At 40.0% G+C, this 12,212-nt stretch overlaps 1 long non-coding RNA gene across 2 annotated transcripts; it reads left to right on the forward strand.

The window, feature by feature from the left end:
* Nucleotides 1-590: 590 nt before the first annotated feature.
* LOC143681642 (uncharacterized) lies at nt 591-11,456 on the forward strand. 2 transcript variants are annotated; one of them, XR_013174761.1, is made up of 3 exons: nt 591-907; nt 8,263-8,490; nt 10,752-11,456. It is a non-coding gene; the product is annotated as an uncharacterized LOC143681642 (long non-coding RNA). The 2 variants fall into 2 exon arrangements; XR_013174760.1 differs by having other exon boundaries at nt 591-899; nt 8,259-8,490.
* Nucleotides 11,457-12,212: the final 756 nt, after the last annotated feature.

Below are 12,212 nucleotides of genomic sequence, written 5' to 3' on the forward strand. Positions count from 1 at the left end.
GGCCATGGGTGTGGGAGGTAAATTTAGCCAGCATTCCCTTTAAGGTATGTGGAGTCAGTGTTTCAGACCAGCCAGGCCTGGCCCAGACATTCTACAGGGCAGTTTTCTCTCCAGATGCTGCCCTTCTGAGTCCTTTAGGAAAGAGCATCAGAATATGGCAACTGCTATACCTACATAGTTGAAGCCTTATTGGGAAGGTGTAGGTGATTTAACTTTTACTACATGACATGTCCAAGGGGAACACTAGGCCCAACATAACCAATGTGAAGACTTACTCAGCTACTTTATAATAGTCTCCAGGCATACTCCCTGCTTCTGGTCAGTCAGAAATTTTAGAAAGCATGCCCCAGATCACACAGAGTAAATTATCCAGCTAGAACTCGAACCCCAGTCTGTCTGTATTACACTCATCAGCATGAACTTCCCATCTCTGCCCATTGTAGACCATGGACACTGATTTCTTTCTCAGAGCTTAAGTCTTCTGTGGCACAGCCTGATGGTCTTCAAATGAGAGCTTACAGAATATCCTGCTCCTTTCCCTGCCAGTGGAAACTTCCACTTTGAGTTAGACATTCAAGATCAGTTGGGTGCTCTGGCTTCACAATGTTGATCCATGGCCAGGTGATGTGAGCTGAGTCACAGCCAGCTGAGCTGTCATAATGGCCAAATGGCTTCCCTCCAGGCTGCTCTCCATCCTGATACCCTCTTGCCATTAGCTGTTGATGGAGGTATGGAGATGGCCTTGGTGAAACAACTCAAGAAGTTGGCTATTCATGGGAGGCACTTCCAGATTTAACAGTCATGTGATAGATGCCTTTCACTTAATCCTTAGGTCTGAAGTCACCTAAATTGGATTTTCCATGATTTGTTGAGAAACTGCTGAAACAGTGAGAAAGAGGGTGATTCTGTTACGTATTTTTTAAAAATTTTCTCTGTGCCATATTTATTCTCCTCGCTTATTTCTAATTTTGTTATTTATGATTTCTCCCGTTCTCCTTGATCACCAACTAGTAGTTTATCTCTACTGTTTTTAAAAGAACTAATTATTGCACTTGTCAATTCTTTTCTTGTATGCGTATTCTATTTTATTTCTGCATTTCTCTATTTTTTTCTTCTGTTTTTCTTTGGCTTATTTTGTCTGTCCTTTCCTAACATTTTTATCTGAATGCTTTATTCATTTATTACTTATTTATAAAATAAATGTATGTACTTAAAGTTATGAATGATCCTCTAAATACAGCTTTGAACCAATTTCTATATTTTGATTATAAAGTTTTTAGCATCATGATTATCTAGGTATTAATAATTGTGGTTGGGGGTTATTGTCCATTGAACTATATATGATTTAAGAAAGAGTTTTGTCATTTTCAAGTAATTAACATTCATTTTGTTTCAGTTTATGGTTAAAATGTGTGTTTAAAACGAATGTCAGTGTTAAGGGTGTTGAAAATAAATGGTCATTCATATTTTAAAACTTTAACTCTTGGGGCAGGCCACCGTGGCTCAGCAGGCAGAATTCTCACCTGCCATGCTGGAGACCAGGATTCAATTCCCAGTGCCTGCCCATGCGAGAAAAAAAAAAAAAAAAAAAACTTCAACTTCTGTGTAAAACTGTGGCAATACATAATTTATATTTTGATTTGTGCATTTCCTAATATAACTACATGGACGGGTTAGTTGAACACCATAAGTACATGGAACCTTGAATAGGGCATGAGATTGTGTAGGTTTGTTCAGTGTGATGGCCCGACAAATCCCAGAGTGATCAGAACAGTGAACAAAGAAGTATTTGCAAAGTCCCCTTGGGGTAATGGTGAGAAAGGGGGAAAATTCAACTTCCCCATTTGGAAAATTCCTGATATTCTCGCCAGCAGTGGGGACAACCAAATCAATAGGCTGAGCTCTCAATCTTAGGGTTTGTTCATATGAAACTTTTCCCTGCAAAGGAAAGGCTAAGCTTACTTAAAATTAGACCCAAGAGTCACCCCCAGAAAACCTCTTTTGTTGCTCAGATGTGGCCTCTCTCTCTCAGCCAACACACCAAGCAAACTCACTGCCCTCCCCATCTCTACATGGGACATGACTCCCGGGGTGTAAACCTCCCTGACAATGTGGGACAGAAACCCTACAATGAGCTGGGACTCAGCATCAAGAGATTGAGAAAACCTTCTTGATGAAAGGGGGGAGAGAGAAATGAGACAAAATAAAGTGTCAGTGACTGAGAGATTTCAAACAGAGTTGAGAGATTATCCTGGAGGTTATTCTTATGCATTATGTAGATATTCCTTTTTTTAGTTTAAGGTGTATTAGAAAGGCTAGAGGGAAGTGTGTGAAATAGCAGAGCTGTGTTCCAGTAACCATGTTTTTTGAAGATGATTGTATAATGATATAGCTTTCTCAATGTGACTGTGTGATTGTGAAAACCTTTTGTCTGATGCTCCTTTATCTACTGTATGGACAGAGGAGTAAAAAATATGGATTAAAAATAAATAAATAATAGGGGGAACAAATGCTAAAATAAGTTGAGTAGATCAAATACTAGTGATCAATGAAAGGGAGTGTTAAGGGGTATAGAAAAAAATAGGAGGAACAAAGGTTAAAATATATTGGGTAGATAGAAATACTAGTGGCCAATGAGAGGGAGAGGTAAGGTGTATGGTATGTGTGAGTTTTTTCTTTTTATTTCTTTTTCTGGAGTGATGCAAATGTTCTAAGAAATGATCATGGTGATGCACATAAAACTATGTGATGATATTGTGAGCCATTGATTTTACAACAAGTATGGAATGTTCATATGTTAAAAATGTTCATGTTTTTTGTTGTATGTTTTGTCAATAAAAATACAAAAAAAACAAAAATGATAAAAGGAGAAAAAAGTGTGGATTATGTTATTTCAATGTTAAGTTATTGTGATTTTCTTTGTGATTTGCTAAAATATCATTGTACCGTGGGGCTAATGAAAAGTTTATTGAAAGATTGTGCATTCTCTAATGTAAGAGCATGAAGTTCAATATCTTTCTTTTACATCAACCTTATTAATTATATTCTTCAGCTCCTCTGTGTTATTTTTAAGTTACTTACTCAGTCATTGATTGACAAAAATGAATGAAGACATCTCACATCACTATTGTCTTTCTGTTTATTTCCCTTTTTACTTCCTGAAGTTTTTTTTTTAAGAAAATTAACTATTTTATTCCATAAAAATCTATTGGTTAGCTAAATTAGCTTAAACATGTGTATTGATGATGGCTATGGTTCTCTTACAAAAATCATGTATTTCAAGGATGACAAATGTAGCATCTCCTTGTACTGGTACAGGATGAAAAGATAGTACCTTTAATCATTTTTATGTATGTAAAAGTAAGGTAAAACCTAATAGTTTTTTTTTTAATTTTTAAAGTATGTACTTTTGTATAGTATAACATATATACAAAGCAAAGAAATAAAATGCAATAATTTACAAAACACTCTTCAACAACTGGTTACAGGATAGATCCCAGAGTTTGTGGGCTACCACATGATCCTCTCATATTTTTCCTTCTAGCTCCAGAATATAGGAGGTTAGAGGGCTTAAATATTTTTTTATCATCTCAATCGACTTTTTTTCCTTCTTTCTTTGTGGAAAATAACACATATACAAAAAAGCTATAGATTGCAAAGCACAGCACCACAATCAGTTGTAGAACATATTTCAGACTTTGACATGGGCTACACTTTCACAATTTCAGGTTTTTACATCTAGCTGCTCTAAAATACTGGAGCTATTTTTTAATTGATATCAAATTTAATGATTCAGCATTCATATTCATTGGTTAAATCCTATCTTTACTGTATAACTCCACCATTACCTTTGATCTTGCCATACCTCTCTTTGGGGGTGTTTGGGCTATGACAATTCTAAATTTTTCATATTGGAAGGGTCTGTCACTAATATGGGGTAGGGAGATGGAACTGTCTGATGTTCTGGGAGGCTGGGCTAGGTTCAGAATTTATCTGGACCCATCTGGAGACTGTAGGTTTCTGGAAAGTTACTGTAGTGCATGGAACCCTTGTGGAATCTTATATACTGCCCTAGGTGCTCTTTAGGATTGGCTGGTATGGTCCTCGTTTGGGGTTGGCAGGTTGTGATAGGTCACAAGGTCTACCTGAAGCTTGCATAAGAGCAACCTCCAGAGTCGCCTCTCGACTCTATTTGAACTCTCTCTGCCACTGATATTTTATTAATTACACTTCTTTTCCCCCTTTTGGTCAGGATGGAATTGTTGATCCCACAAGTGCCAAGACTGGATTCATCCATGGGAGTCCTCTCCCACATCACCAGGGAGACTTTCTCCCCTGGACGTCATGTCCACGTAGTGGGGAGGGCAATGATTTCACTTGCAGAGTTGGGCTTAGAGAGACTGGGCCACATCTGAGCAACACAAGAGATCCTCCAGAAGTAACTCTTAGGCATGCCTATAGGTAGTCCAAGCTTCTCCACTACCTACATAAGCTTCATAAGCATAAGCCTCATGATTGAGGGTATGGCCTATTGATTTGACACAGTATCAGGGGATTCCCTGATGGTAAAGTTTAATAGTTACATGTTCTTTCTCACATCCCTCAGGGAACTTTGCCAATACTTTTTGATGATCTGCTTAGTATATTCTAAGATGTTTCCAGACATTAAAACAATCTATACTGGATTAAAGGACCTCTTTCATATTCTGTACTCCCTGTGTTTCAGTTGTTCAAATGAGCCATACAGATAAGCTGAATTAGATTATGCACTACAGAAAATTTCAGTTCCAGATAAAATAAACCTTTCTTCCATTGGTCTCAAAGAGTTATGTGTGGTTCTAAAATATAGACACTGTCTTCCTTACCCCTATGTTCTGAATTACTTCAACCCCAGCTTGTTTGACTTTTTCTTATGTCTAAATATCAGGTTTAGACATAAGAAATATATCAAAAAATATATATATGTTTATATATATATATATAAAACAGCTTCTCAAAATCCAGAAATAATAATCACCACTCCAGACTTAATGTGTCTGCTCTAAAAGCTGACAATCTAGGCCCCTGTTTTCTTATAAGCATTTTCTAAAGGTGACCAGACCATTGCTGTTCTTCTTTTTCTGCTTTATTTTTTCTCACCATACGTCCCACATGTTCATTCACATCATTGAATGCCTCAGGACTTTGTTGCTTTTTGTAGCAGCACAGCCTTCATTCATAAGTACACACCTTCGTTCGCCAATCTACTTCTCCATCAGTGCATCCTTCAGCCACCTGCATTCATCGGGCATCATGCAGAGGGCCCAACGTCCACAGTCCATCAACATTCTCAATTTTAGATAATTTCATTGTTCCCAAGAGAAAGAAAACCAATAAACACACCCTCGCCAAATAGGAATTCTAAACCTCCTCTTAACTCTTGTCCCTCCCCCCATTATTTACCTCTGCTGTTACTGTGGTAGCGCTGATGGTTTCCTTTTGAACATAGCTCAATGAGGTTGAGCTCCAATGTAAGGGAACAGATAGGAGTGAAGGTGATTCTCTAGTGGGTCTAGAAGTAATATTACCACATTGAAGATGAACAAGATTGAAAGGGGTTGTGTAGACCTACATATCCCACTGATTCACACTAGAAATATGAATTAGTTCTCATAAGAATTACTTCAAAGATATGATTCTTGTATAAAGAGTGTTTAAATCCAGGGTACAGGGGGAAACCTGCAATTGCACGCTATGAGCTATGTAACCTGATATTTAGAGATAAGAACAAAGTCGAACAGGTTGGGAAGTCTGGATCCATTTTCATTCTTTTTAACCACCCAGCATCTGACTAACATGCATATTTGGGGGTGGTGGGGTATGGGGGCCTACCCCAAGGGACATTTCTCTTCTGGTACCTGGCTGTGAGGGACACGCTCATCACCTACATAGGGACAATTCAATTCCCTTGTTGTATATTGAATCACGTTCCCCACAAAGACATACTCTAGTCCTATTTGTAAACCCATTCTGCAGACATATACCCATCTGTAATTAAGATCTTTGAAGATATTTAATGAAGATGAGATCAAACTGAATCAGGGAGGGCCTTAATCCAAAGTCTGGAGTCCTTATGAGCAGAGGAAATTGGCAGTCAGTAGGAGACAGATAGGGAAGGAGACAGCCACTTGATAGAGGCAGAAACTGAGCTGACCATCTCCAGCAAGCCACCACCAGCACACTACAGACTTCAGAGAAAGCAGGGGCACACCAACACCTCGATTTTGGACTTCTAACCTCCAAGACTGTGAGACAAGATGTTCCTATTGTTTAAGCTAATGTGCTTGTGGTATTTGTTAGAGCAGCCCTGGCAAGCTGAGACACCCATGCTTCAAAGACTGGGAGATAGATAGGAAAATATTCACGGCAGCTGTGACAGCAGCAGCATCCAGCTTCCTGTGCAGTGGCATCAAATGTCAGGAGAAATGACACTCCAACAGCATTCTCCTCGGAACCCGGCTTTTTCCCCACCAGTCAGCCTTCTTTGGTTCTTGTTGACTTCCTGAGCCTTTACCATAATGAAATGAGCTCCCCAATATCCTTGAAATAACTTATTTTCTGCCCGTTAGATAGTCAGCTGTTCTTGCTTGGTGCCTGCCTTTGAAGGGAACACCATATTAAAGTATCAGCAAAATATTCTACTTATAATCCCAACTGAGAACTAAGAGCAATGAAATGCCTAATGCACTGATCACTAGAAGTCACCTTGTTTTTTTTATGTTTCCTTGTATATTGGCTCCCTCCACCTACAGAGCTAATCAGAATCAATCCCTACCTGGAAATGACTGCAAATTGGCCAGCAAAAAAGCATGGAGACAAGAGCCAACCCACTAAACACAGTAGACCAGAAAGACGGAAAGAGCTGGCTACCAAATGGTATCACTGAGCAGACAAACCAGTGTCCACAAATGTCTACCTCGACTTCTGGTTTGTGAGAAAAAATATTGAGATCTCATTGGTGTAAACCAATTTTGGGGAGTTTTCTGTTATTTGCAGGATGAGAAATGTGGCTGGTCAGACAAAATCAATACCTATTACAATGCCTGTCCTACCTGTGCAAGTTGTTATATAAATTAAATGAGGCAAGGCATCTGCAAACAAGGTATTAATATCAGGCATGTTAATAGAATGTCCAGCACAGTGCCTTACACATAACAGCAGACGAGAAATGTGGGTTTAATTGCACTGAATTACACCACAACACACACTAAGCAACTGGATTACTGGTGAGATTTTGTTTTTCTTTTCCTCAGATAAGAGCAAATGAATAAGAAAGTCTTTGAAATCAGTGTATTGGTATTTCTTCATTCAGGAAAACAATGACCAATTTGATCTTTTCACGCACACACACACACACACAAAGGAGTATACAAATCTTTTGTGAATTAGTGCTTTTCATCTAAACATATGTGTTCACTTAATGACATTTTGAAAGTGAGATTAGGTGAGTTGTAGAGCTATTCAAAATTAATGTCTTGCTACTCCACCTAACTTGGGAAATGTAAAAGTTAAACTAAACAGTTCATTTCTGGCTCATTTTGTGCAATCCAGGAGGAAATTATGGATCCATGAGATAAAGGAACTAGAATCAATTATTCTATGCCCATAGTAAACCTTGAAAGGTCATCAAACACCATCTCTTTGCTTTGGGCCAGTCTAAATCTACACCACCCTAAGGGATGAGTGCTAGCTCAGCCATGCTACCACCTGCTCTGCATTAGTCAGGAATGCCACTGGGAGCTGAACATGCCCTCTAAATCTGGAAGGCATTCTGGCGCATCCTGGCAGCACTTTCCCTTTGATCATGAAAGTGAAATGTATTTATTCAAGTGACAATAGCAGATTATGACTTTATGTGGACTGTGGAAAATTGCCTTCCATTCTCTTTGCTAAAGACGTTTGCACCAGTAAACAAAATTTACTAGTTTGTAAAGAATTAAATAGCATAATAACTGAACCCATGCTTTTTGTACTGTTGGAAAGGTTAACGTGACTCTGGAGGGCATTAAACACAGAGACTATTGCTAAATTGAATGCCCAGCTTAGCTTTGTCACTTAACTGCATGGTCTTCTGCAAGTTAATTACCCTCTCTGTGTCCCACCGCCCAAGGCAATCTGAAGATTCAGCAATTAAGCCCCCTAGAAGAGTATCTGACACGTTGTAAACCCTCCATGGATTAGCTATTACTAACCATACCCCACATTGCTCCTTCCTCTAGATAGAAGCGACTAGAAGAGATCCTCACTAACTCACAATGGCTTGGCAGAACTACTCTCCTTAAAATATCCTTCTCCTCCTTAAAGCCTGTCACCACGAAAACCCAGGACACCCATTTCTTTCCAAGAGAGTGTGGGGCTGGCCCGGCACCCATCTCTTCCTCTGCTCGTGCAGCACACCTGCCCCAAGGCCTTTGGCAATTCAGTCATAACCCCTACAAGGTACCGACAAAGGTATTGAATATATCACGCCACAATAAGATTTTTTTTTCAGCTGTATCAGTTTTTTATAAACTTTTTAATTATATAATATAGCACATACACAAAGCAAAGAAAAAAAACAGCAATAGTTATCAAAGCACTCTTCAACAAGTAGTTACAGGACAGATCCCAGAGTTTGTCATGGGCTACCATACCATCCTCCCAGAATTTTCCTTCTAGCTGCTCCAGAACATAGGAGGCTAGAAGGAATAAATATTTTTTATCACCACAATCAACTTTTTTTTCCTTTTTTGTGAAAAATAGCATATGTACAAAAAAAGCAATGAATTTCAAAGCACAGCACCACAATTAGTGATAGCACAAATTTCAGAGTTTGGCATGGGTTACAATTTGACAATTTTAGGTTTTTACTTCTAGCTGCTGTAAGATGCTAGAGACTAATAAAAGAAATATCAATTTAATGATTCAGCCATCATATTCATTTGTCAAACTCTACCTTCTCTGTATAACTCCACCATCACCTTTAATCTTTCTATCCCACTCTTTAGGGGTAGTAGGGCTGTGCCCATTCTAACACAATAACATTTTGAAATATGTAATAGCTGCAGCAGCTACTAACAGGTATGTGTGCATCTCCTATGAACCAGGGCTTTATATATCTGCTTTCATTTAAATTTTACTCTTTAGCACCTATTTTACTGGTAAAAAAAAAAAAAACCATTGCACAGAGATTTTTAATACTTTGCACAAGGTGATGGAGCTTTCGATTGGCTGAGCCAGAGCTTCAGTTCAGGTCTTGTCCGCATGGCTCGTGTTAGCTAACATTAATATGGCAGCTGTTGGGATAGTGGTAACTGTCGTTATCATCATCATCATCATTGCTGTTATCATGATTACTGCTTCTGGATTACTGGCCAAGGTCACAGACAGAGCATTTTTGTTTAATCACACCAGTTATTCTCACCGTCAATGAAAATTCAAAATTCTCTCTTAAACAACAAAGATGGCTTCAATCTAGAATACTAGGAATCCAGAATTTCCTTGTCAAGGTTGCTTCCATGAATAATCACCTCTTCTCTATCCTGAACAATTGATTATAAAAATCTTTCATTTTTAAATATTATGTTTTCTCTGGTGGAATAATTTTGCAAATAACACAGCAACTTTCCACATATGCAACCAGAACAAGGACTCAACTTTTTGGGCAAGTTCCAACAGAAATGAAAGCCTCTGACTCTTACATACGAATGAAATCATCCAGTTAACTGTGGAAGTCGAGGGGTCTGATTTATTAATCAGATTTTCTTTGCAAAACTGTGAAACACTTTGGTTCTTTGGGGCATTTGTAATTCCTTTTATACAAATGCAAGAAATTGCTTTATAGTAAGAAGACAGTAAGTTGATTAAAGCCTTTTCATATATGTCCAGGGTTGGGGCTTGCGCCTCACTAAAGCAATTTATTTCATTCAAAATCTGCTCTGTTCCCTGGGAACATACTGTGCCCCTGACCCAAGTCCAACACCAGAGAGAGGCTTGCCATCGAGCATCTAGCAGATCATGCTTTGAAAGGCAGCATCCCATGAATAAGCAATTAACATTCCAGCCCAAGCTGTAAAAACTCATTTTGCATAGAAAGCTCACAGAGCCCTAAAACACGCAGCGGGTGTCCTTAGCCTATTTTTCCAAAGGAAAAAAAACAAGGCTCAAAGATGCTGATGTCTCTAAAGCACATTGCCTGCTGATGAGTAATGCTAGCTTTAAATGCAAATGACACATTATAAATAATACGAGATATTTTTTATATGCGAGATCCTGTAACAGTGACATCCAACAAACATTTATCCAGGCCTTTGATACACCAGATGCCCCGGGGTTACCAAGAGAAGCATGTGTCTATATTGGTGTGTTCAGACGATTGCAGTCTAGTGAAGGAGCTGGGCGTGTAAAAGCTTAGAATACAGGGTAACCACGATACGGTCATGGACTCATGGGCTTCCTGGGAGTCTAGGAAAGCAAAAGAGAAACTTGCCCTAGGACATTTGGATCTACTGACAGATCTGCAGGTCCTCTAGTAACAGACAATGCATTTGTCCCTTTCCTTGTGTCAAAACCCAGCCCCCGGCAGCTTCAAGTGAGCTCTGACCCTTTCCTTCCCCAGCCTCTCCTCCCTGAATGCACCGTTGTTCTCTCCAAAGCACCTTCTCCCTGCTTGCACTCTTTGTTACTCTCCTTCTAACTTGGGCTCTCTGCCTCTTACTCCCTTTCCTTCTCAGGCCTATGCAGATGTGTCCTCCTCCAATTCAGCATCCCCCACCTAATTGCCCGTCTCTGGAACCCTCCGTCTGGGACACCGACAGGTCTGTCAGAGGCTCCCCGCTGGTGACCCGTTAGCATCCTCTTTTGTTCCATCCTCACCTGCTTGTCCCCACCACAGCAGGGACTGCTCCATGATTGCGGGGTCCACGTCCCCACTGCCCGGCTCTGTGTCTCAGGAGGGCCTCAACAAATGCTCGTGGATTGTAACGAATGAAGGATGAATGAATAGAAGTAACTTTTTGGCATTATAAAAATTCTGTGCTGACACGTGAACAACTGCACAAGCAGAGTGGCGGGCCCTTGTGTTTCACAAGCCTTTACCTGAAATGCGCACCATCAGACACTGGTGATCATTTGCCTTCTGTACACTAGAAGACCATATATCCCGAGTTTCCAAGTACAGCAGGCAGCAAGCTCTCAATAAGTTAGCTATTATTATGAGCACCGTTACTGCTCTATTCATAAAGATTTGTGCTTTCTAGTGGCAGGAGACCAACTCAAAGCTGTTCAGGAAAAAAAAAGGAAATGTTTGACCTGGGGAATGACTAAATTTGTCGCTCAAAGCACCACGAGGATCCCCTCTTTGCCTTTGGCCTCTGTTTTTCTTTTTAGCCAGTTTGATTGCCTGCAATGGGAGACATGGGTGACAGATCCCATTCACAGAGGAGCCCCAAGGGCTCATTGATTGGCCCAACTTGGTTTAGTCACCCAGCTCTATTTCAATCACTGTGGATGGCTGAGATTTGAAGAAAAGGGTCTCTCCTATTCAAACCCTAAAAAAAGCAATTCCCAGAAGAGGCAGGGTGCTCTGGACAGTAGATAAAACAATCATTTTTGGTTACCACTTTCCATCGCCACCTTCTACAAAGGGATTTTTTTATAGAATTCAGCTCCTTTATCTTTGGAAAAAATGTCCTCATTCATTCATCCTGTCATTTGTTCATGCAACAAATATTTAATAAGTTAAGACACTGTGCTACAAGACGGGGTCCTAGAGATGAATGAGACTCAACTCCTGTGACAGTTTGAAGCTGTATATAATACCTCAGAAATCACCATGTTCTTAAGGCTAATTCATTCCTGTGTGTGTGTAGAGCTATTGCGGGTGGGACCTTTTGATTAGGTTGTTTCTGTTGAGGCGTGCCCCAGGTGGGTCTTAAACCTCTTACTGGAGACCTTTATAAGGAGCTCAGAGAGAAAAGACAGAGAAGCTAAGAGGGGACACACAGAGAACAAAGAGAAATCACAGATACTGAGAGAAAGCCACTGAAGCCAGAAGCTGGAAGCAACAAAATGCCAAAGAGAGGGAAGAGATCAGCAGACGTCACCATGTGCCTGGCATGTGCAGGGGGGCTGAGGCCCACTGGGAGCTGGTCTTCAGGGAGCAGCACCTGTTGATGCCTTAATTTGGACATTTT

Source organism: Tamandua tetradactyla, chromosome 4 (assembly GCF_023851605.1).
Source record: "Tamandua tetradactyla isolate mTamTet1 chromosome 4, mTamTet1.pri, whole genome shotgun sequence".
NCBI classification, from domain to species: Eukaryota; Metazoa; Chordata; class Mammalia; order Pilosa; family Myrmecophagidae; genus Tamandua; species Tamandua tetradactyla.